The sequence below is a fragment of the Ictalurus furcatus genome, chromosome 15, assembly GCF_023375685.1.
Source record: "Ictalurus furcatus strain D&B chromosome 15, Billie_1.0, whole genome shotgun sequence".
In the NCBI taxonomy this organism is placed as follows: Eukaryota; Metazoa; Chordata; class Actinopteri; order Siluriformes; family Ictaluridae; genus Ictalurus; species Ictalurus furcatus.
Window position 1 is genome coordinate 9821675 of NC_071269.1, and position 25394 is coordinate 9847068.

General features: G+C 39.3%; 1 protein-coding gene across 5 annotated transcripts in view; it reads left to right on the top strand.

Annotated features, from left to right (window-relative positions):
* The first annotated feature begins 434 nt into the window (after positions 1-434).
* Positions 435-25394, top strand: part of zbtb46 (zinc finger and BTB domain containing 46) — a 198967-nt gene continuing 174007 nt past the window's right edge. The window contains exons 1-2 of one of the 5 annotated variants that reach the window (XM_053643645.1): positions 435-927; positions 18993-19100. The gene's annotated coding sequence lies outside the window, so the exon portion shown is untranslated. Of the gene's footprint in view, positions 928-16966; positions 18848-18992; positions 19101-25394 lie in introns of those variants that run through there. The other 4 variants (XM_053643646.1, XM_053643643.1, XM_053643644.1 and 1 more) reach the window with 4 other exon arrangements.

The following is a 25394-nucleotide window of genomic DNA, read 5'->3' on the forward strand; positions in this document are numbered from 1 at the left end:
TATTTTTTGGCTGTTCATTGGTGGAAAAGAACTTTTTATTCATGAATTTTACACAAACATAACACATAAGGCCCCATTATTTATACAAAATTTACAGACTGTTTGTTATTTTTTAAGTTATTGAGGTTTGGATGAAACCCATTCATATCAAATAAGCAGTCAAAAGGCTAATGAATGTAAGAACTCACTAATAAATCTAATAATTTTGATAATAGTGGGTCGTGATTTTCCCCAATGTAACAGACCCATTGGCAATGCTTCACGGACTCCTGGAGGACACCATTTTGAAAACCAACGGCTTAAAAGACCACCATCAGTCAACCATCAGTCAATCACCGTTCAGCAGGAATTTCACAGGGTCAGCACTGAGCTACCATCATGACACATGAACAATATATTCATCTAAATTCTGTTTAGTGTTCTATGTAACTAGCCACTGGGAGCGCTATCTGCAACGGGCTCTTATTGGACTTCGCAGATAGCTGCTTTATTTATAATTATTATTTGTATTAGTAGCATTAGCATTAGTAGTCGTCGTCTTTTCTAGCATACTTTGTTTTATCACAATGTGGAGGTGGGGCTGTGAGTTAAACTGGAGCTGTCCACGGTTTGACGTGTCTATTCACTGTGCCGCCGTGCGGCTAAGAGCGCCTGCTCGCCCTGCCTCATTTCCTGTGGCTAAGACTCGACCGTGAGAGAGTGAGAGAGAGAGATGGGTTCCTGATACCGAAACGCGGAAAAGCAGGGGTGGGAGAGTTTGAGGGAGAAAAAAGAGAGAGGCGGAGAGAACAGGGGAATTTTACACTGACAGAAGCGTCGGGTAAGAACGCGAATTTCTGAAATCTTTTGTTTCTCACACTTTCACGCTGTAAAAATTGAAGCCCGACGCGTCGCCAGCGCTCGAACCCAGAACTCATGGGTTAACAGGTAGGGTATGCGTCTCACCCACCCTTAACACTCGTTTTTACAGTAGTCTCTTTGGCCATAATACTGATACCTTCAGTAGTATCCGCTTAGCGCTTTATAGTACATATATGGACTTCAGTGTTTGGACTTGACATGTCAGGTTGCTACTCCTCGGACAAGGTGAATTGAAGTAGGAAGTGCTCATGAGGGATACGAAAATTGTCGTAAAGCGAGTTTTGACAGCATATGGGTTTGCTCGTTTTTACCCGCGAAACTGTAAACTGTTAAGTGCAGTTACCGTCTCTTCAAGTAGCTTCTTTCCACGCTGTCAGGTGAGACACATGACAGCCGCGCGGACAACAAACATTTTTTGTTTTTAGGTGAGCGCAGGATGTTGGACTTCTTGGTGGTGTTATAGCTGATCAGTGGACATTATTGCGCAGCATGTTTCTCCCCCATTTATGCACCTTCTACTTGACACATTCACCAGTAGCCTGTCTCTTCACAAGTTTGGACCGTATCGTGACTCTTTGGCCTCACGGAGCTCCGGCGTCGAGTTGCCGGTTGTTCTGTTTCGGCGGTTGAGAGAATGCGTGTAGAGCGGTCTCGGGGATTTAAATAAAAAGCTCGCGGCTCAGGGCTTAAACCGCACATCCCCACGTCTTCTCCCCTCGCTTAACCTCTGTGAGGGGAATTTCTCCTGTTGGAAATTTCTGCTGCGTCAACACCTCCTACCTTAGTGCACTGGATCGAAGAAGGTTTTTTTTTAAGACTCCTTTATAATAAAATTTCCCCCGCTTGACCATAATCTTTTTTGTGTAACACTTATCGCAACTTAATAAAGTGTAGTGTGTTGCGATAATCGCCTGGTAAGAATGAGACGTGGGGTTGTGTGTGTTTTCGATATGAACGGGCTATTGTGTGGGTAGCGTGAGTGTCTTTCTCCGCACGGTGTCCACTTAAGCTGGTCAGTTCCGTTTTCCTCCATTTTGTCGCTCGGGGTTGTATAAAGGGAAGCATGCCACTTGTTCAGCACTTGTTTAATTTCAGCCGCGACGTCAGCAACAGTCGCACGCGTTAGTAAATCCACTTCCAGAAACGCTGCTGGTGTATCTACCATACCGCAGACGGTTTAGTGCGTTTCGGAGTAGTGCACGGTTTATCTATTTTATGGGCGTGTCTGAATCTGCTCGATTATTTAGAGGGCACTTTTATAAATTTTATATATACATTTATATATATATATATATATATATATATATATATATATATATATATATATATAAATCAGTGCGGTGTATTATTCTGGCATCTACTATTTGGCGGGTCTGCGTTAGTGGGTTTGTCTATTATGGTTTTGTTTTATTGTTTCTTATACCTTTCACATTCTTTTGGGACAGTTTATACTAATAACATCTCAATATCTACTTATATCAAACTTCTACAAGGCTCACGCTGTAAGGCAACCCTTGGTACAGGTGCACCTTAATGAATGAAAGTATTTAGTTCCCTGAAATGTAGAAGCTGTTTGGTCAGTGTTTAGAGATTAACTTTTGTCATTAAAGCTGTAAATGGCACTCTCTAAATAGCTGTAATTTGTAATTAAATAAGCCTATAGTATTGGTATACATAGACTAAGTGCAATCCTAAAAATGTAACTGTACTTACAATAAGTCACTGTTATTCTGATATATACAGTGTGACACAGAGGTCTTAATGGGTGCACTGTCCAAAAATTGGTTGACTGGTTAAAATCTGAATTGCACAGAGTAATGTAGCTTATGCTAGGAAACTGCTGATGCCCATCTTCTAACATGGCATAAAAGTGGCTGAAAGTAGTGACATATAAGGTGTCCTCCTTTTTTAAAGATTTGCTGGGGTAAATATTTTTTCTTAAGCATGACCACATCTTGATTAGTGCATATTTGTGTAAATACGGGTACACCGTAGACACATTCTTCCAGTCTAAAATCAATCATAGACAGCTGATTGTGCAGGTGATAGTTTTCTCTTGTTGAACAAGGGAGGCACAAATCTGTTAAAACATTAAGTGTAAAACATACAAACTGTCTACCTGTCACTCCAAAACTGAAAACATACATTCTGGGATGACTATTAGGGCAGAACAATTAGACATAAAGTCCCCTTTGGATAGTATTTCAAAGGCAAGGCAAATCATTTTGTTTTTGCTGTGCTAAGCTATTTGGGTGTGATATCCAGAGATGAATATGAGATGAAAGTTCAGCATTTCAGCTTGCATTTACTGATATTTATATCTAGATGTGTTAAACGACTTAGAACATGGCACATTTAGTTTGAACCCACCCATTTTTCAAGTATTTAAAATATTGGAACATGCGACTGACAAATGTTTCTTGTTGCCCAGGTGTGCCCTGTTAGATTGATTGTTTAAACATTTAAAAACTCTGAATATCTACTCTTGCTTTGAGTCCTGGGTTTTGCCTGTGAAGACTGCATTTGTTGTTAAAGGATAAACCAACATGAAGACCAGAGAGCTGTCTATGGGAGAACTGTGAAAAACCCAAAAGCAACAGTCAGTGACATTATCAACAACCCACACAGGGCAGGGGCAGGTATCACAATCTAACATTTGAAGAAGACATCAGAAGAAGAAAGACATCACAAGACATCACAAGAAGAAAGCAGAAATATAGAGACCATGCCAAAAGATGCAAATCGCTCATCAGGATTAAGAATAAGAAGTCTATATTAGAATTCTCAAAGAAATACAGAGATAAGCCACAAATGTTCAAGATTCATCTCTACCAAAGTGATGGAAAGGCCAAAGTCTAGAGAAGGAATGGACCTGCTCATGATTTGAAACATACAAACTCATCGGTCAAGCACGGTGGAGGTAGTGTCATGGCTTGGGCTTGCATGGCTGCTTTTGGAAAGGGCTCACTAATCTTTATTGATGATGTACCTCATGATGGTAGCAGCAAAATTAATTCAGAAGTCTATAGAAACATTATGCATACCACTTAACAAAGAAATGTGTCCATAACCCAAATCACACTGCCAACACAACAAAGGACTTCATCAGTGGAAAAAGTGGAAGGTTTTAGACTGGAAAATTCAATCATCAGACCTTAACCCAGTTGAGTATGCATTTCACCACCTAAAGAGGAGACAAAAGGAAGAAACCCCCCAAAACTAAGAAGAAGCTCCAGCACAAGCATCACTAAAGAAGAATGCAGCAGTTTGGTGATGTCAGTGGGTCACCATCTTGATGCAGTTATTGAAAGCAAGATACATGCCACCAAATATTAAGTGTTATTTACGTTAGTTTACTTTGAGTATCTGTTCCAATACTTTTGCTCACCTAAAAATTGGGTTGGTGTAGCCTATGCAGACTGACTTCATAACAGATGTGATATTAATGTGTCAACAGTGGACTGAGAAGTGAAACTTGTTTTAAGTATGTGAAGGAGAGAAGCAAGAGGTTTTCACTAGAGTTAAATAGAAAAGACTGTCAGAACAGCACCACAGCTTCAGAGGTATTATGTACTGCTACATTCTTTAAAATACAGCATTTTGTATAACGCAGTGGTGGTTGCATTAATGCTGTATAATTTTTTGTTAATTGAAGAAATGTTGCTTGCACAATATAATACTGCCTGAGTTTATTTTGTTCTTTGTTATAATTTAGAGTCATATTGTTTTATACGGAATATTGATATGTGTGTGTGGGTGGGTGGGTGTACTAGAGTGAGAGAGGTCACACAGTGCATATGTGTATCTGGAATGAAGGTAGAGTTGAATATAAAGATTAAATTTATTGAAAGTGGTTGCATGTGATCAACTGCACAGAAAGTGGAGTGTGTGTAGATGGTCGGGAGTGAGGAGTTGGAAATAAGAGAAAAGGAGAGACAGATTTGGAAGCGGGGGTGGTTGGGATGGTAAACTGGTCTTGTGTGTGGCGGGGGCTAGTAGGATGGAGGTGCAGGCTGACACGACATGCAGCTGAACTCTGTGTGAGTGGGTGGAGTGTGTGAGTGTGTGTGAATGAAAGTTGCTGTCCCCAGGCTGTGGACTGAGCTGTGTGGATAACAGGTTAGGATGCCTGCTACAGTACTGACTTAAAAACCACATAAAGCACAAAGAGAGAGAGATAGAGAGAGAGAGAGAGAGAGAGAGTGTGTGTGTGTGTGTGTGTGTGTGTGTGTGTGTGTACTAGGGCTGGGCGATATTGCAAAAAAATTTTTTTTAACTTTATGAACAATCGATTACGATTACGTTTTTTGTTTTTGTTTTTACATAATGCATTTGAATAATTACGCAATTTATTTATAAAGTTTTTAATTTATTAGAATGGACTTTGGAAAAATAGTTACAGCACCATCTATAGCAAAGAGTGCAAACAATGGTTCTTATAAATAAAGGCTATTAAAAAAACCAACCAAACATTATTTGTATTTTTTATAACTTTTACTATTTTTCCACAACTTAGCGAACCCTTTCTCGACAGAGTAAATAGGGACCATGTTTTTCGTGACCTCAAATGCCACCACAACTGAGAAGTCAATTTGGGGTATTCTTCTCATATCCGCGTTCCCTGTTTACAGAGTGCCGTCAAATCAACATGGCTGCGCACAGCATCAGAAATAAACAAAGTAAAACTTCTTACCTTTAAATGAGTTATACTGTATATACAAGTATTTGCTTTAGATTAATCAACATACAGACATATTTGTTTGTTAAATCTAAAACACTGACCAACAGTTTGCTCTTTGAGAAAGAAAATATACATCACTCATCCAAGTTAGATGCCTAGCTTTTTGCTAGCAAAATACGAACATGAGGTGTCCAGTTTCCCAACTTTGTCTGTTGGACATGCCGAGGTCAAACATGATGTAATTTACAAATTACTGCTTAGAATGTAATGCAGCATTATATTTTACATAAACTTGTTCATCTGATTTTTCAAACCTGTACCAATTCAATATCTCTGAAGTGATATTCGAACCTTTTGCTATGAGCTCAGTGCTCAGTGAAGTACTACCGTGTTTTTAGTTTAGTTTTTTTAATCTAAAGTGCCTTTCACACTGAGCACGATTAAAGCAATGCGAATGTACGACGCACTGATACTCTTGAATCGAAACAATAGATCTCTATGGAGCTATTCACACCGGGCAACACCTGACCATCACACTGAAATGTGGGCCTTCCCCAGACTGTTGCCACAAAGTTGGAAGCATACAGATGTATAAGATGTAATTGTATGCTGTAGCATTACAGTTGCCCTTCATTGTAATTAAAGGGCCAAGGCCAAACCTGTTCTAGCTTGTCAGTGACCCTGTGCACAAATTGAGTTCCATGAAGACATGGCTTCCCAAGGTCAGTGTGGAAGTACTAGAGTGGCCTGCACAGAGCCCTGACCTCAACCCCACTGAACACTTTGGGATGAATTGGAACACAGACTGTGCCCCAGGCCAACATCAGTGCCTGACCTTACTAATGCTCTTGTGGCTACATGGGTAAATCCCCACAGCCATGCTCCAAACTCTAGTGGAAAGCCTTCACAGAAGACTGGAGGTTATTATAACAGCAAATTAAAAAATCAGGACTCAATCTGGAATGGGATGTTCAAAAAGCACAAATGAGTGTTATGATGAGGTGCCCACAAACATGTGGCAGTATAGCGTATCTAATGTTCCATACAATTGAGACATATTATGCTTCATACATTTCAAGACACAAAATGTATAGAATTTATTTCTTGTAAAATGACATCAAATAAAGTGTCTAATTTTTCTTTTTATACTGGCAGTCCATGGAACACTTTGTATGCTTTTTATAAAGATTTGGCCCTGTAATAGAATACAGTCTCAGCTACCATGACAGCAATTTTGGTTGTGCCACTCAAGCACTTTAGCACCATCAGTAAGGCGAAGTTGGAATCAGATTCAGAATGCTTTTATTCACCAAGATATCTGTACAGGAAGACAGTACAGAAGTTTCATGCAACATGTGGATATTGCTGAATTGGAAATTGTAGGGGTGGAATGTAATTGTTACTATGACTGTAATGACTGTAAATGTCATTGTGCAATTACTGCAGGTGTTCAATTGCAATTGAATTGTGTCGGTTTTGTAAAGTGGCTTGTGCTGTATGTCAGAGGGGAGGGATGTTGGAAGGATCTTAGTTTAGAAGTATTGTGGCCTGTGGGAAAAAACTGTGAAACTATGAGAAGAAACAGATGTCGACTGGTACAGGAATTCAGGGCTCTTATTCTGGGTTTCCATTGTGAAATGCTGAAAAAGAAAGTGTCCGGTATGATTTTCCCCTCTCTCTTCTTCACACTGGATGTGTTTCTGCACTTCTGATGATGGACACATATGCATGGAGTGTGAAGTTACAGAGGTATCTTCCGTGCTGCAGAGCCTTCTTGGTGATTGTTTTGATATTTCTGTTCCATTTGAGGTCCTGCTGGATGATGGTGCCCAAGGAACTTGTATGACTCTGCTCTGCTGAGTTGTTTAAGGTGTGGTGGATGCTTCCTTCTGAAATTAATGATCATCTCCACAGTTTTTTATGTGCTCAACAGTTTATTAGCTTACTTCTGTCCGATATGTGGACGTCTCATTGTTTGAGTCCTACCGATACAGGGTGGTATCATCTGCAGACATGATGAACTTGATGTAGTCACTGTCGGAAGTACAGTCATTGGTGTACAGTGAGTAGAGCAGGGGAGAAAGCACACATCTTTGTGGAGGACCAGTGTTGAGGTAAAGTTGGTCTGAGATGTTGTCACCCATTCTGATGTGCTGTTTCCTGTTGGACAGGTAATTGATACTCCAGCGGCAGATGGAAGGAGATATGTTAAGCTGCCTAGTTTGTCCAAGAGAACTTCAAGAATGGTGTTCTTAAAAGCAGAGCTAAAATCCACAAACAGTATGATTTGAGAGGATGTGAGGACTGTCCAGATGCTGCAGGATGTATTGCAGACGCACGTTTATGGCATTGTCTACAGACCTGTTAGCACTATATGCAAACTGGAGAGTATCTTGAAGGTCTTTCAAAGCACTTCATGGTTACAGATGTCAAAGCCACTGGTCTGTAATCATTTAAGCAGGAGATGTATCTTGGGTACCCTGTCCAGGGTGTACCCCGCCTTGTGCCCGATGCTCCCTGGGATGGGCTCCAGGTTCCCTGTGACCCTGAAAAGGATAAGCGGTATAAAAGATGGATGGATGTATCTTGGGTTTCTTTGGAGCCTGTTTCTTGGGAACTAGAATGATAACGGAGGATTTGAAGTAGACAGGCACGATACATTAGGCTAGAGACTGATTAAATAGATCATTTAGAATAGATGACAGTTGTACTGAGCAGTGCCTTGGGCCCCATGCACAACTGGCATTAACATGCTTCCTGAGTGATTGAATCGTAAGTGGTCAGCGCTAAGTACAGGCATCGTGATCCAATCACTCAAACCACATTTGGAGGTGGTCACATCACATATGGTCACATCACATTTGTAGTGTGAATATGAATGCGCCTTGAAGCATCCCAGACAGCAGTGAAGGACCAACTAATTGACTATATCATTGCCCTAGCTGGGAAATATGTAATAATTGTGAGACTGTCAGTGCATTTACATGGACAACAATAATCCACTCTTAACCCGATTAAGACGATACTTTGATTAAGAAACTACCATGTAAACAGCAATTTTTAATTACCTTAATCTGATTAAGGTCATACTCGAAGTAAGCACTAATCGAATTAAGACATGTGGAGTACTCCTGTTTTAGTCGCATTATCGACGTGTATTACAGACATGTAAACACCTTAATCACATTATTAACGTCGTGTGAGAGTTTTCACCACATTTTGCGACAGGACACGATCACACACGGCAGTGCTCAACATTTTACGGCGAACAAGAGAGTACGGCTGCGTCCCAAACTGCATACTTGCCTACTATAGGCCTGTAGTCGGGAAAAATACATGTATCTCCGCTACTATATAGATAGTAAATAAGCGGTTTGGGATGCAGCCCACAGCTTCAAGCAGTTGACTATTTGCACGTACAGCATGACAAATAATTAACTGCACTTAAAGCGTTTGTAAAAAAAATTAAATAAAAACACCCAAAACTGTATACGGTACCATAACGAAGACGAACTGTATGTTGATACATGAAATTCTGGAGGGTCGTCGGACGGCGTGGCGCGGTGACGTAATAACGTGTGCCGTTAATCTATGTTCTATAACATGTAAAACGGGTACATCAAAGGAGTATTCTAAAAGAGACTCATGTAAACACCTTAATCACATTATTATCTTACTCAGAGTAAGGTCAATAATTAGATTACTGCTGTCCATGTAAACGTAGTCTGTGTTGGGCCACATTTGTGGCACAGCATTGTGCAACCAACCAAGACAAAACTTGTTTATTGGATTGTTGATATATGGGATGGTTTGTCCAGAACATACAAAATTAATTTGATTGTGAGGTCACCAAACAAAAAGTGAGGGCATATCTCAGCAACTGTGTGAAGTACAGTAGGTCAGCAACCAAAATTCGAGGGGCTGCCACCACCATGGCACACACAAATTTACACGTGAATCTTGTCCGCAAAATCACTGCAATGTGGCGCAAAGGTACATGCCACTTATAAAGATTTTGTTTTTAATTAACCCACAAGTAGAGCTGTACATCAGTGGACGTGTATCAGTGCGAGGACGCATTTGTTAGCATTTTTGTTCTCCGAGCTGTGTGCATCTGCACGAGAGAACATTGATGGTATTGATGATGATAAAAAAGACCTTAAAATCACTTTTAAAATTTATGTGGCATTTATGTAAACAATTTATATTTTCTGTATAAAGAATCATGTTACTGATGCTGTTACACAAGAGAAAAAATATGTTTTTTCAAAAACTATAGTGTTTGGCCTAACCCTAACCCTATTCTTAAAGTTTTCTCTAAACAAAATATTATACATGACTTTTCATGCTTGCCAATGTATTTGAGCTTATGTATTAATAACAGTTAAATGTATTCATGCAAAAAAATGGAAACATTAAATCAAATCATCAAATCAATAATAAAAATATTTACATGTTGGTTAAAAATGCAGGTGCTTGTGGGCAATAGTGTTCCTTGGGGAATGTTATTTGGCTCTGGCTTTGATTTGCTTTCGGTCAGCGTCGGTCGTGGGGGAACCTCTGGAAAACAGTCTTCAAGATAAAGTGCCTTAGGTTCATGGGCAATGCAGATTTGCCCCTCGAACCATCCCACTTGGTGGTCGATGCCCACTCTTTATACTGCTGTTCTGGTAAAATAAGCAAGCAACCATATTGATCTGGCCATCCCCAACTCTGCATCATTAGGATATCTAGCTGCTCTGGTGAGGGACAAGAAAACTGTTCTGGATGGCAACTTCCAGCTGGTGTTGTTGGCGTTGGCCCCGCGGTGATGATAGAAGATGGTATTTGTCTGTTGTCTGCATCTCAATCAGGTTAGCAGTGACCTCGGATAGACAGTCTGATGTTGGGGGGTGGGCAGAGTCGAGCTGAGGCATTAGTGCCTCTGTTGCTGTGCGCGCCTTTATTAGCTGCATCACAACAGCCACGTGGGCCTGGATGAGCCCGGTGCGTGTCGTTTTTAAATCTGCAAGAGGTCTGTTTTCCACCAAAGGTGTCAGAATATTGGAATGATTACAATGATTGCGGGAAAGTTCTGAAATTTGGCACACAAATAGAGGACAGTCTGATCTGTTAATACAGAAAATTTGGAGTCTCTAACTCAATCCCTCTAGCACCATCAACTGTCCAAATTTGCACTCACGTTTATGTTAATAACTTTTGAACCGTTAGTCCTAGAAACACAATTCTTTTCCTCTCTGATTCCTTGGCTCAAGCCGATTCGAGTCTCATTTTGCATCATGAAAATCATTTTGCCATTTAGAATTTCCTGAAAAACCTACTTTTTCGAACTCGTCCTAGGCCATTTGTCCGATTTGAAAATTGTCGTGCACCATCTAGAGACACATATGACAAAAAGTTATTCAAATAATTTTGATAAACCATACTGTTTTCGAATGGGGCTTCAGCAAATTCAACAGTGAGCACGCCAAAATGGACGTGAGGGTATATCTCCATAAGCTTAGAGGGATTATGATGAAACTTGGTATGCGTCATCGTCATTAAGCCCTGAGGTTAGCTGCAGCATTTCGGAACAGCACCGCCTAGTGGTCACGAGATATGAAAAAGCACATTTTTGCTTAGAACTTCTGAACAGTTGATATAAAAAGTTCTCGGCCATTTTGGATGTCAGCCATTTTGAATTTAGTCGTTAAATGCTGTATTTTACGAACGACTTATAAATCGTTATAAAACTCGGTATGTGTCTTTGGCCCCATGCTCTGAAGGGAATCAACACTTTTTGGGACAGCGCCACCTTGTGGTCAAAAATTATAATGATATTTCTTAAATTGCTAATAGCTATTGACTCCTGCCTACTGTCATGAGACTGGTCTTGATAGATACCGTGGCTCTGAGAACAATGATTCCAATTATGTCATGGATGAGCAAACTTCCTGTCCGCTATTTTTAAATGTTTTGAAAACCTACTTTTTCAAACTCGTCTTAGATCGTTTGTCCCATTTGCATGAAAATTTGATGTGCATCATCTAGAGACACATACGACAAAAAATTTATTCACATAATTTTGATAAACCATACCGTTTTCGAATGGCGAAATTAATGAATTTGAAGAACATGCAAAATTGAACTTGAGGATATATCTCTGCAACACTTTGAGGGATTGTGACGAAACTTGGTACGTGTCATCGCCATTAGGCCTTGAGTTACATGCTGCATTTTGGCACACTGCCCCCTGCTGGTCATGAGCTAGCAAAAACAGCATTTTGGCTTATAACTTTTGAATGTTTTCCTGCATGATAACCATCATGCCCAGATGCTACCTAAGTGGTTTCAGAACAGCACCACATACCAGACAAAATATCTAAGAAGTAGCTATTTTAGTTATTTTTTAAATAAATGTGTTTTTTATGATTGAAATTTTACTTTTTCTAACTCGTCATACACTGTTCAGTGGACACTAACCAAAAACATGTCACAAAGCTTCTTTTGCTGCTCATTTATTTTGGGCTGATAATTTTCTTGACCCCGGTATTGCTGCTTGCAGCAATATTTATTATGATAATTGTGCAGTTGAAATGCTGAATTGATTTCAAAGAATGGTGTAATGTATTACAAATCACCCAATTATGCAGCTGTTCAGTAAGAGGCAATTCAAGAGAAACCGTAGGCTATAGGCCATTTGGTATGTGCCAGATTTACATGTAGTATTAAATACAGCAGTAAACTTTTGAGTGCCTTTAAATCAGTTTACTGCCTTCTATTTTTTTCATTCATTAATAAATTGAGTAGACATTTGAATTATTCATAAATGAATTATAAATTATTTGTTAATAAATTGTACCCACAGACATATGAGTGGATTTTGTAATATAAATTTGAGAATTTACCATGAAACATGCCTCCAGCATCATTAAACATAAAGGCAAAAATACTGTGTAGGCTTACCATGAAAAAGTTTATATTTTTTGTATGAATAAAAATTCATACAATTTGTACATTCCTAAAAATATAAACAATTATAAATATTTTCCTGTGCATTCAGTTTTCCCCCGATTTCACTCTAACCTCACCCACATTTCATAGCCATGCACAGCAAGAAACATGAAAGGGCAATTGGCAATAAAGACAATATACCGAATGGGAGCTTAGAAGATGATTCTGTTTAAACTATCCTTGCAGTTTTCTCTAAATCATTCACATGACAGGGTCTTATAAATGTTTATAAATACTCTAATCATCCGTCTCTGCCATGTTAAGGTCCATAAACAATTGCATTTCAGCAACAATTCAGTTTGATTTTCACACTATTTGTTTGTTTGAGCGATAAACCCACTGAGATATTGGCTTACATTAAAAAAAAAAATTCTTAAAAAATATATTTTTTTCAGCACCATTTTACCTGAAAACTGCTGCAACAGTGCATAAGCAGCAGTGATACTCCATAACGAATGGCATTAGTTAAGCTTATCAAGAGTTAGAACTGTAATGTTATCAGGTGTTTAACCTGGTATGTTTTACAAGAGCTCTTTCTTGCCTGAATGTTGCCCTGAGCAGAATTTTATATTTAGAAATATTTAAATAAATGTAATATTTATGTACTTATATATTAAATATAATAATAATAATAATAATAATAATAATAATAATAATATACACACATATATTTAGCCTTTTTTAAAAGATGATAGTCAAGATTATACTTGAACCGAACTCGGGTCTGCTGCATTCAAGCACCACTGCGATATGTAGTTTTAAAAGCAAATAGCCATAAGTGAACGTTCTGTGTACTTTCTTATAAGATAAGATAAAAAATAAATAACATAACATAAAAATAAATCCCTGTAACTTTAGGAATTTCTTTCCCTCAAAAATAATGAAATAAGAACCATATTGTACAATATATTGACTTCAGTGGAACATTCAGTGCTTGCTGGAAGCTTACAAGTTACAAAAATATGGTTTTACAATATCTATATTTGCAAATGCCACACTTTATTATTTTGATACAAAGTGAGTGTGTATGTATCAAATAGGTAAATCTTGTTTTTGTAACTCCTTACCGTCAGCAATGCCCAAAACCTCAGTTTCATCATGGTGTACGAGAGACTAAGTCAGTGACCTGTTAAACGCTATCTTCCTCTTATCCCAATCTATTTTATGAAAAAAGGGAAACACATCCAAGACCGAATGGAATTAGAGTGGAGCACTATAACTCACATTCATAAACAAGATGTATTTCCTTGTCTACAGTAAATTCTTGGGTGAAGTATAGGATAGCATTTTCCACTCTTTTAGCATACATAGGTATCTTTGTCCATCATAGGCCCCAAAAGCTTAATGGACAGTGGTAGTCTTTTGTTTTTCTAAATGTTTGGTATGATGTTTGATCCGCATTAGTCCATTATCAAGGGTTTGAAATCCAGAAGGGAGTTCATCGGTAAGTGCTATAGTGCTGTTAACAAGGCCTATTAACAATCAGCTCTTCCCCCTCAACATAGTTCAATTATGCAGCAGCAGCTTTTAGCATGTGGAGTTTGCCCACATGTTTCTAATTGAGGGGATTGTACGTATGCCACATCAACTTGTATTCATTAATTAGTGCTGTCTTAAAAGAGCCACCAGGACATGAAATATTCATCAGATTGAAGAGTTGCATTTGCAGAGTGTGCATGGTTGATGGATGAGTGTCTCACTTTTATGTCAGCGAGTTGCTAGGAATGAAGACCCTTGTCCAAGTTGTATAATTATTATGTTCAGTTTGTTGTGAGATCGGTATTGTCTGTAGTACAATATCCACCATGTCAGCAGTTGTCTGTGGTCTTAGTGCTGTGCTTTTGGCTTTTCAGATCCACCCTTCTATCCCTACTACCCTCCAGCCATTTTTCAGTTATCCCATCAAGGGGGTGCTGAAAGTGGGACAGGCTCCCCATGTGGCCTCCAGTCTCCCTTTCTCAATTTTACAGAGGCAAAAAAGAGTAAAACTCATTCTGACTCTAGATTCCACACACTGCCACTGTTGGATTGTCCCCCACTGACAATGATGTTCTGGCCTGTATTAGCCTATTATTAACTTTTGCAAAGTTTGCTAATGATCTTTGAAACATTCTCCTTTGTATTCAATAAAATATTTATTAAACTAATCCTGAGTAGCATATGCATGATGACTGAGAATATTGTGATACTGACTATAGGCCAAAATACTCCTGGGGGTGGTGTGTCAAGTAAAACTGAACTGCACTCTCTTTTCTGTGGTTGTAGTTCCTGTTCACATGGGTGTTCTAAGGTTGTTTCACATACTTGCTCTTACCTTGCACATTTCCTCACTAGCCATCCCTCCCCTCTTTTTACTTTCTATTCATACTGTATGTGAGAATGTTGGCTGGACACTCAATAATGCCACTTCTCAGAGTGGGAATGTGTTAGTTTTTTAAATTAGGCTTCTTATGTGGGTGGTGTCATTTATAAGGCTGGCCCTTTTCTTGTTTTGTATTTATTAGCAATTTTGAAGCAGTTTATGTTTTGTTCTATGTTAGTAGCAGGTTTAACTTGACTGTAGATACTTAGCTATTCACATTAAGACTAAAATAAAGAAAAGAAGAAATACATGATAGTTCATGAATATATTTCTTAACAAACTAATGTCTCACAGCCATGCTCATGCTATCAGCATAAGACTACAAAGTACCATGGTACATTTGAACATAATGTAAAGCTGCACTATTATACTTTTTTTGATTAAAAATTAACAAAAAATCAATTATTGAGCATGTACATAAAACATCAGTGTTCACAACTGTCTCCTTACCTTACCCCGATTTGCAACGGTAAACTTATAATAATTATTTATAGTTTGAGCTGTTCGGTTGGATTTCGCGGGAAACATCATTTGTTAGCTAGCAGACATTAGCACACCTTTTCACTTGATTCAGCTAGGTATCGAGTTTCTTATGTTGTTTGTTTGTTTGTAGATCTTCAAATGAAATACAACATAAAAAAGGCAACCTGAGTAAACACGCAATACAGTTTTTATTTATGTATTTATTTGTTAAAGCAAAAAAGTTATCCTACACCTATCACCCATATGAAAAACGAATTGCCCCCTTATATTTAAAATCTTGCTGTTCCAACTTTAGCAGCAATAACTTCAACCAAACGCTTCCTATTACCAGAGTTCCGCCTTTTACTTACTTCTAGACTAGGATTGATTCCTATGCTTTTGATCATTGTCTTGCAGCATAATCCAGTTGTGCTTGAATTTTAACTTACGAACTGAAGACCAGACATTCTTTTTTAGGATTTTCTGGTAGAGAGCAGAATTCATGTTTCCCTCAATTATTGCAAAATGCCCAGGCCCTGAAGCAGCAAAGAATCCCACACCATCACACTTCCACCACCATGCTTGACTGTAGGTATGATGTTCTTTTTGTGATTCTATGTTTGGTTTACGCCAGATGTAATGGGACCCCTGTCTTCCAAAATGGTCCACTTTCGACTCATCGGTCCACAGAACATTCTCCCAAAAGGTTTGAGGATCATCAAGGTGTGTTTTGGCATAATTCAGATGAGCCTTAATGTTCTTCTGGGTTAGCAGTGGTTTTCGCCTCGCCACTCTTCCATGAATGACATTTTTCAATGTCTTTCTGATAGTGGAGTAACGAACAGTGACCTTTATTGATGCAAGAGAGGCCTGTATTTGAGGTTGTCTTTGGCTCTTTTGTGTCTTGCTGGAAGAGTAGTTGCTGTGCTCTTTGCTGTGCGGCCACTTCTGCAAAGGTTCGCTACTGTGCCGAGTTTTTCCATTTGGAGATAATGGCTCTCACTATGGTTCTGTGGAGTCCCAGAGCCTTTGAAATAGCTTTGTAACCCGTCCCAGACGGATTTCAATCATGTTCTTCCTCATCATTTCTGGAATTTCTTTCAATTTTTGTATAGTGTTTTACTGGGTAAGACCTCTTAATCAGCTTCATGCTGGTAAAGTTCCATTTAAGTGTTGATTTGATGGAATAGGGTTTGCAGTAGGGTTGCACCGAATGTTCGGCAACTGAAATTATTCGGCCGAAAATAGCAAAAAAAAGCACTTTTTTTCTTCGTATAAGTGAAAAGGCCGAATAAATTTGACCGAACAATGATGTGTTTGATGACGCGACCAAATAGCCTAGCAACCAGAGTGAGACACACGGATGTCACAATCTCCCCTTCTGGCAGCGCGTTCGTAGAGATGAGGGGGTGCGTGCATGCACGAGCTACGTGCAAGAGTGCTCAGCGAGCGCATGCTCTTTGGATGTTGACAACTGTTTTGTCATTGGTTGTTGTTCGGGGGTGTGGCTTTATTGTTTTCAGCTGCCAGTGCTTAGCGCTGATTATATTCGGGACATATACTGCTCGCGTCCCTGTACATCCTGAACTGACTTGAATGTGGGAAAGCAGAGAAGCGACTTTTCATAAAGAAGAACCTGCCACGGTTCTTAAAGAAGTAGGCGTATGTCTAGGACAATTATTCATTTGTTGTGGGTCCATCCACTTTTTTGCACTCTTGTCAATGCACTTTTTAAGGCACTTTTTTGTTGTAGGCTACAGAGTGTTGCATTCTTTGAGCAGTCAGTTATAGGCCTAACATAGGCTATTCAAGGGGGCTCAAAGATGACCACATAAAAATATTTTTATTTTACTATTTAAAGTTATATTGTGCCTTGTTGGTAGCCTGTGCCTGCTGGAATGAAAAAAAAATGTTCAGTGTTAAATAAATATTTTGAAATTGTAGTTTTTGTAATTGATTTTTTTCTTTGAAAAGCAAGACAAAATAGTAAAAAGCAAATTTTGACTATTTAATTTATGCAATGGTGAAAAAAATGGCAAAATAAATGGAAAAAATGCAAAAAAATGTGTTCAGTAGTCGGCCTTCGGCCAAATTTTTCATTATATTCGGTTTCAGCTTCGGCCAAGAATTTTCATTTCGTTGCATCCCTAGTTTGCAGTAATCGGTCCTGGTTGAATCTAGTCCAGCTGAACTCCATTATGAATGCAGTTTCATAGATTTAGGGAATTAGTAACTACGGGGGCAAATAGATTTTCACACAGGACCAGTTGGTAAAGTTTTTGCTTTATTAAATAACACTATCATTTAAAACTATATTTTGTGTTTACTCAGGTTCCCTTTGTTTTAGCTTAGATTTTGTATTAATTTCTGAAACAATTTAGTATGAGATTTACACAAAAACAGAAGAAATCAGGATGGGGCAAAATTTTTCATAGCACCATTTTTCAAATAGAGATGGCGATAGAGAGGCAAAAGTCCAGTACTGCAGCTTTAATGAAAACCTCACTTACTCAGTTATTCATTACCTGTCCATCAAAACAATATTATAAATATAAAAACAGAAATTAATATGTGGTTGTAGAACCCCAGTGTGTGAGGGTGTGGAAGAAGACTCAAGTGACAGGCAGAATCTTAACTAAGCTCCGGGCTCATGTTTATTCAGACCGTGCTTTTCAGTGCACTTTCAAAAACTCAACCGAAAACAAACACTCTCTGCTTTCGCTCTGTTAGGTTCAAGTTCACATGTCTTGGTGTGTGTATGTCTCGCAAGTACTGCCAAGCGGACTCACGCTCTGTTTCTCTCGCTCTTGGTCACGGGTTATGGGAGGCACTGAAAGCACAAACAGACATGAATAAGTAGACTGGTGGTAATATGACACAGGTGAAAATCATTACGCATTACCTGCCGGATCGGCCCACCTCCTCTCCATCTACAGCTGATGATTGACCATGCACCCACCTCTACATACCCCCACCACCCAACACTGGCCTGCAGCTGACTCCACCCCCAGGCAGGAGAGGTAATCCAATCATCCGTCCTTCATGTGATGGAGCCATTGGAGCAGGGCGTGATAGGAACAGAAGGTGAAAGGGTGCCCCAGCAGTACTGGAGGGTTAGGACCACCCACTTGATGGCCATACACTCCTCCTTGATGGTGCTGTACTTTGTCTCCCTCATCGAGAGCTTCTGGGTAAAATACAGCACGGGGAGCTCCTCTCTCTTTCCACCACCTGGGACAAAACGGCCCCCAGCTCTTTGTCCAGTGTGTCAGTCTACAGAACCAATGGGGAGAGAAAAGAATTCAACAGCGGGCCCCCCCACAAAACCGCTTTTACCTGGCAGAAAGCCCGCTCGCATGGCTCCGTCCACTGGACCATCATCTAAGTAAAGAGCGGCATATGCATTGTGCATCTCATAGTTGACTTCTCCAACTCGCTATGTGACCTCAAAGGGTCCTTGTCACTTTGCGAGTAATTTCAAGCTCGATGTGGGTAGTAAAACCAGTACTTTATTTCCACTTGCAAATTCCCATAGCTGAGTACCCCTGTTATACAGCCTGGATTGACATTCTTGCACTCATGACAAATTCTCCTGTGTTAATTGTCCGGGTATGTGGTATGTTTTCCTCTCAGGTCCAGAACGTACTGAAGCAGCTGTGTACAGCATAGTTAGTACCGCCGGTACGGTATGAGGTTCAAGTCAGGGGATTGGGATGACCATGGCAGGAGCTTGATTTTGTGGTCAGTAAACCTTTTTTTGTGTTGAATTTGATATATGTTTTGGATCATTGTCCTGCTGGAAGATCCAACCACGGCCCATTTTAAGCTTTCTGGCAGAGACAGTCAGGTGTTCATTTAATATCTGTTAATATTTGATAGAGTCCATGATGCCGTGTATCCTAATAAAATGTCTAGGTCCTCTGGCAGAAAAGCAGCCCCAAAACAATCATCACCATATTTAACCACGGGCATGAGGTACTTTTCCATATAGCTACCTCTCTGTGTGCGCCAAAACCACCTATGGTGTTTATTGCCCAAAAGCTCTATTTTGGTTTCAGTTGACCATAGAACCTGATCCCATTTGAAGTTCCAGTAGTGTCTGGCAAACTGAAGACGCTTGAGTTTATTTTTGGATGAGAGCAGAGGCTTTTCTCTTGAAACCCTTCCAAACAACTTGTGGTGATGTAGGTCACTTTGGATTGTAGTTTTGGAGACTTTCTGACCCCAAGACGCAACTAACTTCTGCAGTTCTCCAGCTGTGATCCTTGGAGATTTTTTGGCCACTCAAATCATCCTCTTCATAATGAGATGAGACAATATATACATGCGTACTATATACAGGTTGATTCATAACATTTCCAGTTCCACCCTGATGGTGGAAATGGGCATTTTCAATACCTTTGCTATTTTGTTATAGCCATTTCTGATTTTGTGAAGCTCAGCAATCTTTTGATGCACATCACAGCTATATTCCTTGGTCTAACCCATTATTATGAATGACTAAGGGAATTTGGCCAATCTGTTTCCTCATTTATACCCCTTTAAAACAGGAAGTCATGGTTGAACAATTTCCTGTTCCTAGTCAACCAGGTGGACTAAAAAATTTAAAATATCAATGGGAATATACTTCAAATATATTTTTCCCATATGAATTCATAGGGGTGCCAATAATTGTGCCACACATAGATTTAACAAAGATTTTTTTCTTGATAAACCTGTGTTGTGTTTGCAGAGTATTTTTGTGATTTTTTTAAACAAAAGATCAAAAGGTTAAACAATAAAGACAATTTTTCACAGCCTTCATTTCATATTTACCAAGGGTGCCAATATTAGTCGAGGGCACTGCCTCACACCTCCAGGGTTGAGGGTTCGATTCCCGCTGCGGCCCTGTGTGTTCGGCGTTTGAATGTTCTCCCCGTGCTTCAGGGGTTTCCTTCATGTACTCCCCCAGTCCAAAGACATGCAATGTAGGCTGATTGCCATGTCGAAAAGTGTGCGTACTGTATGAATGTGTGTGTGTGATTGTGCCCTGTGATGGTGTCCCCCGCCTTGTGCCCCATGCCCCCTGGGATAGGCTCTAGGTTACCTGTAACCCAGTAAGGATAAGCCGTACAAAAATGGATGGATGGATGCATGGCTATACATATATACTGTATATAAATAGTCTGATAACAGACAGATAGTCTTAAAGTAAATAACACTTGATATTTGTTTCCATATCCCTTGCTTGCATTAGCTGCTTCTAGCTGGCAACCCACTGACATCACTAAACTCTAAATGCGATAAAAAAGCCATGTTTTGTGTAAATGTTTTGTATCTTCTTTTTTTTTTACTTCCACTGTAATTCAAGAAAAGGTTTTTTGGAACCACTAAGGTTAAAAAAGTGCTATATAAGTGCAGACCATTTACAATTTACCATTTTTATATATACATTTATTAACATTCAGTAGAGATAAAACACTTTTCTAGAACAATTTATTTTCTTTCTTTTAAAAAAATAAATAATTCACATCCTTTGTGACCATTATGACACATTAATAACCATACACATTACCATACCATTACAGTGTGAAGAAAAACAAAAAATGCTTACCAAACAAGTTTTTTGAAAGTTAAAATTGGTCCAAATCCATCTTATGTGGTGTTTTACACTATATTTATTTAGACCTCACTGAACATTGGCTAGTATGAGGTAACAGTTAGTCCTATGTTGATATTGTGTAACTGGACCATCACTCAGTGACTATGTTTACATGGACAGCATTAATCTAATTATTAACCTTACTCTGATTAAGATAATAATGTGATTAAGGTGTTTACATGAGTCACTTTTAGAATACTCCTGTCATGTTCCCGTTTTACATGTTTTAGAACATAATTAGATTAACAGCCCGCATCATTATGTCACCGCTCCACACCGTCCGATGTCCCTCCAGAATTTTACGTATCAACATACAGTTCGTCTTCATTATGGTACCGTATACAGTTTTGGGTGTTTTTGTTTAATTTTTTTATGAACGCTTTAAGTGCAGTTAATTATTTGTCATGCTATACGTGCAAATAGACAACTGCTTGAAGCCGTGTGTGTGTCCCAAATCGCGTAGTTACCGTCTATATAGTAACCGAGATACATGTATTTTTCCCCACTACAGGCCTATAGTAGGCAAGTATGCGATTTGGGACGCGGCCAAACTCTCTTGTTCGCCGTAAAACGTAAAACTGCCGTGTGTGATCGTGTCCTGTCGCAAAATGCGGTGAAAACTCTCACATGACATTCATAATGTGATTAAGGTGTTTACATGTCTGTAATACATGTCCATAATGCAACTAAAACAGGAGTACTCCACATGTCTTAATTCGATTATTGCTTACTTCGATTATGACCTTAATTAGATTAAGGTAAGTAAAACTTGCTGTTTACATGGTAGTTTCTTAATCAAAGTATGGTCTTAATCGGATTAAGAGTGGATTATTGTCGTCCATGTAAACGCAGCTATTGAATGGTATCAATCAAACTCAATCTCTATCTGAGTTTTGCATCATATCATCTACTACAGGTTGGATATGGGCCCATACAGCATGTTCATTGTGGTGAAGGAGTTTGAGATTGTGGCCACTACTGTATGGATCGATACCTGTGGCTGATTTCCTCCAAAATGAAATGACTGTATCTCTGTATTAAATTTTTCATTTTCAGATAATTAATAATTTTTGGAGAAGTCAACATGTAGAACCATTTAATTTTCTTTCAGGTTTCAATCGTGTGAATTTCTGCACCTGGTGAAGGCAGTTGAAATGGTTAACAGCAATATCCTCCAGCTCTATGTTGAAATTTTCAACAATTTTGTCCCACTGTGTCAGATTCTGTTTTCTTCACCCAGTTTTTAAATGTTGAATCCCCAAACACCACATCTTACTTTTGCCAGTGCTCCCATTTTTTCTCGATCATTTTTATTATACCCAGTATACTGGACAAAGAAGAAGCACATGGGACATGTTATGCTGAAGAAGATAGATGATAGGCATTTGTGGATAGTATACCCCTCTGTGCCAAGCTATCAATAAGGAGCCGCATGTACTCATGTTGCTAGCAGGCACACGTATTGAGACCACTTAAGCTGGCTTCTGTGACAAAGAATAGCATGTATCGTACAAACTGTCCATAACATTGTGTTCTTCTCTTTGTGCAAGTCAACCAAAGATTATGTTAGAATTCTCCTCTGTATTTTTTCGTTTCTACTAATAGTGTCTATGAGTTGCTTCATTAGCTTCTGGTTATGAATCTTCAGCCTCTTCAGTTGTTTTATTTTTCTTTGCTTCCTTAACTTTAAGCAGCGTCTGTTTATGTGAATGTGTTGGTGTGCTATACACAAAAGGTCCTGGGTCATAAGCAGCAAAAGAAGCTTTATGACATGTTTTTGGTTAGAGTCCGATGAACAGTGTATGAGGAGTTAGAAAATGTAAACTTTCAATGACCATGGCATAATTGCTATCATTGTTCTTGGCATGACTCAAGGAATCTAGACAATGTCATTACAATAGCCAAAAGTAATCAAAAGATATTAGCATTTTTTAAAATGGCATTAGAATCTTTGACCACAAGGTGGTGCTGTTTCAAAAACACAGCAGGTATCCTCAAGTTATGATGGAAATGACAGGTACTAAGTTTGGTCTGAATATAGCCTCACGTCCATTATGGTGCGCTCAATGTCGGATCCGTTTGCGAGCTGTTCAAGAACGGTTTGGTCTATCAAAAAGCTATTGATAACTTTTTGCCAGCATCGTGTGAAGATGATGTCTTTCGAATCTCGTCAAAATCAGACAAACTGTCTAGGAGGAGTTCAAAAAAGTAGGTTTTTAAATAAAATCAAAATGGCGGACAGGAAGTTTGGCTGACTATGGCAAGATTGGTACCTATGTTCTCAGTATAACCCAAGGAATGTAATAAGACCAGTTTAATTACAGTAGATAAAATTACTCAAAAGTAATTAGCATTTTTTAAAATTTCATTATAATTTTTGACCAGAAGGTGGCACTGCCCTGAAACTTTTCGGGTACCTTCAGGACACGGTGCCAAAGTTTACCCAGTAAATAAGTGATGTGCCAAGGCTTGCGTAAAATATAGCATTTTACGGCAAAATTCAAATTGGCCTATGCCCAAAATGGCCAATATGGGAAAATTGGGTATCGTTCGACTCGACATGCTGTACCAAATCTAAACAGACCAGTTTTGTGATATTTGGCCAAACTCTTCAGAAATTAACAACACTAAGGTCCATTTTTCATATCTCTTGACCACTAGGTGGCACCTCACCAAAACAATGCATGTACTGGCAGGTTATGCTTGTGATGATGTGTACCTAAACTCGTCTCAAAGGCTAAAGCATTGCGGAGATATAGCCTCGCGTCCAATTTGGTGTCTGTTTTTCAAGAATGGTTGGGTTTATCAAAAAGCTTCTAATAACATTTGCCGACATGGTCTGAGCCAATTTTGGTGAAAATCGGAAGAACCGTGTAGGACGAGTTCTAGGTCTAGGACAAACGGTCTAGGAGGAGTTTGAAAAAGTCGTTACTCAAAACATTTAAAAATGGCGGACATGAAGTTTTCTCGATCATGACGTAATTGGTATCATTGTTCTTTGCATGAATCCCGGAATCTATTAAGACCAGTCTAATGACAGTAGGCAAAAGGAGGCAATAGCTATTGGTATTTTTATAAATAGCATTATCATTTTTGACCATAAGGTGGTGCTGTCCCAAAACTTTTTGAGTCCCTTCAGAGCGTGGTGCCAATGACACCTACCGAGTTTCGTAATGATACACCAAGTCGTTTGTAAAATACAGCATTTTATGACTATATTCAAAATAGCTGACATCCAAAATGGCATTGGACTTGGTATACCCCACTGAATCTAATGAGACCAGTTTCATGATTTTATGACAAACTGTTCAGAAGTTATAAGCAAAAATGTGCTCTTGTGACCTCTAGGTGGCACTGTTCCAAAATGGAGCAGGCACTCTCAGGTCTTAATGCCTATGACAAATAATAAGTTTGGTATGAATACACTAAAGCATTACAGACATATACCCTCACGTCCATTTTGGCGTGCTCGCCATAGAATTCGTTGTCATGAGTGCCTCTAGATGATGCATGGCAATTTTCGTGCCAATCAGACAAATGGCCTATGAGGATTTCAAAAAAGTTGACATAAAATGATGGTCTCGAGTCAAGGAATCGGAGGAAAAAAGAATTTCTAGGCCTCGCAGTTCAAAAGTTATTAACATAAATGTGAATACAAATTTGGACAGTTGGTGGCACTAGAGTGATTGAGACTATGTGCTATAATGTGCTATATTAACAGGTAAGACTGTCCTCTATCTGTGTGCCAAATTTCATAACTTTCCCACAAGCGGTTCTATGGGCTGCCTTAGATTTCCAGAGCAGAATAATAATAATAAGAGAAAGGATAACAAAAACAATAGGGGTCTTCGCCCCTTCGGGGCTTGACCTTTAATAAGAACACTAAGGTTTACAACAGGTGCCTGCGCACCTTTGGTGCTTGGCCCCTAATAAGAAAACATTTGGGTTACCCTGTTCCCTGAGAAAGGAACGAGACGTTGCGTTTAGCATAACACAATGGGTAGCGCCCTTGCACGCAACCGGCATCTGAAACTTGTGTAAAATCATGCCCATTTATAGGCCTGCTGTGATCAGTTGACGTGGCAATTAAGCGTGTCGCGTTATATATATATATATGGCACCTGTGAACCGCGCCTTCATCTGAAGCGAAGACGCAATTACAGGCCTGCCCTGGTATGATGATGCTACGCAACGTCTCGTTCCCTTCTCAGGGAACAGGGTTACATGCGTAACCCAGACGTTCCCTTTCAAAGGGAACTCCACCTTGCGTTAGCATAACACTATGGGAACGAGAATACCCACTCCATCATACTGAGGGTATGGCCTGTTCAAAAAGACCCAAGCAGGAGGGTCACTGCAAGACACTTGAGCCCAGGGTGGAATGACTATCCAGG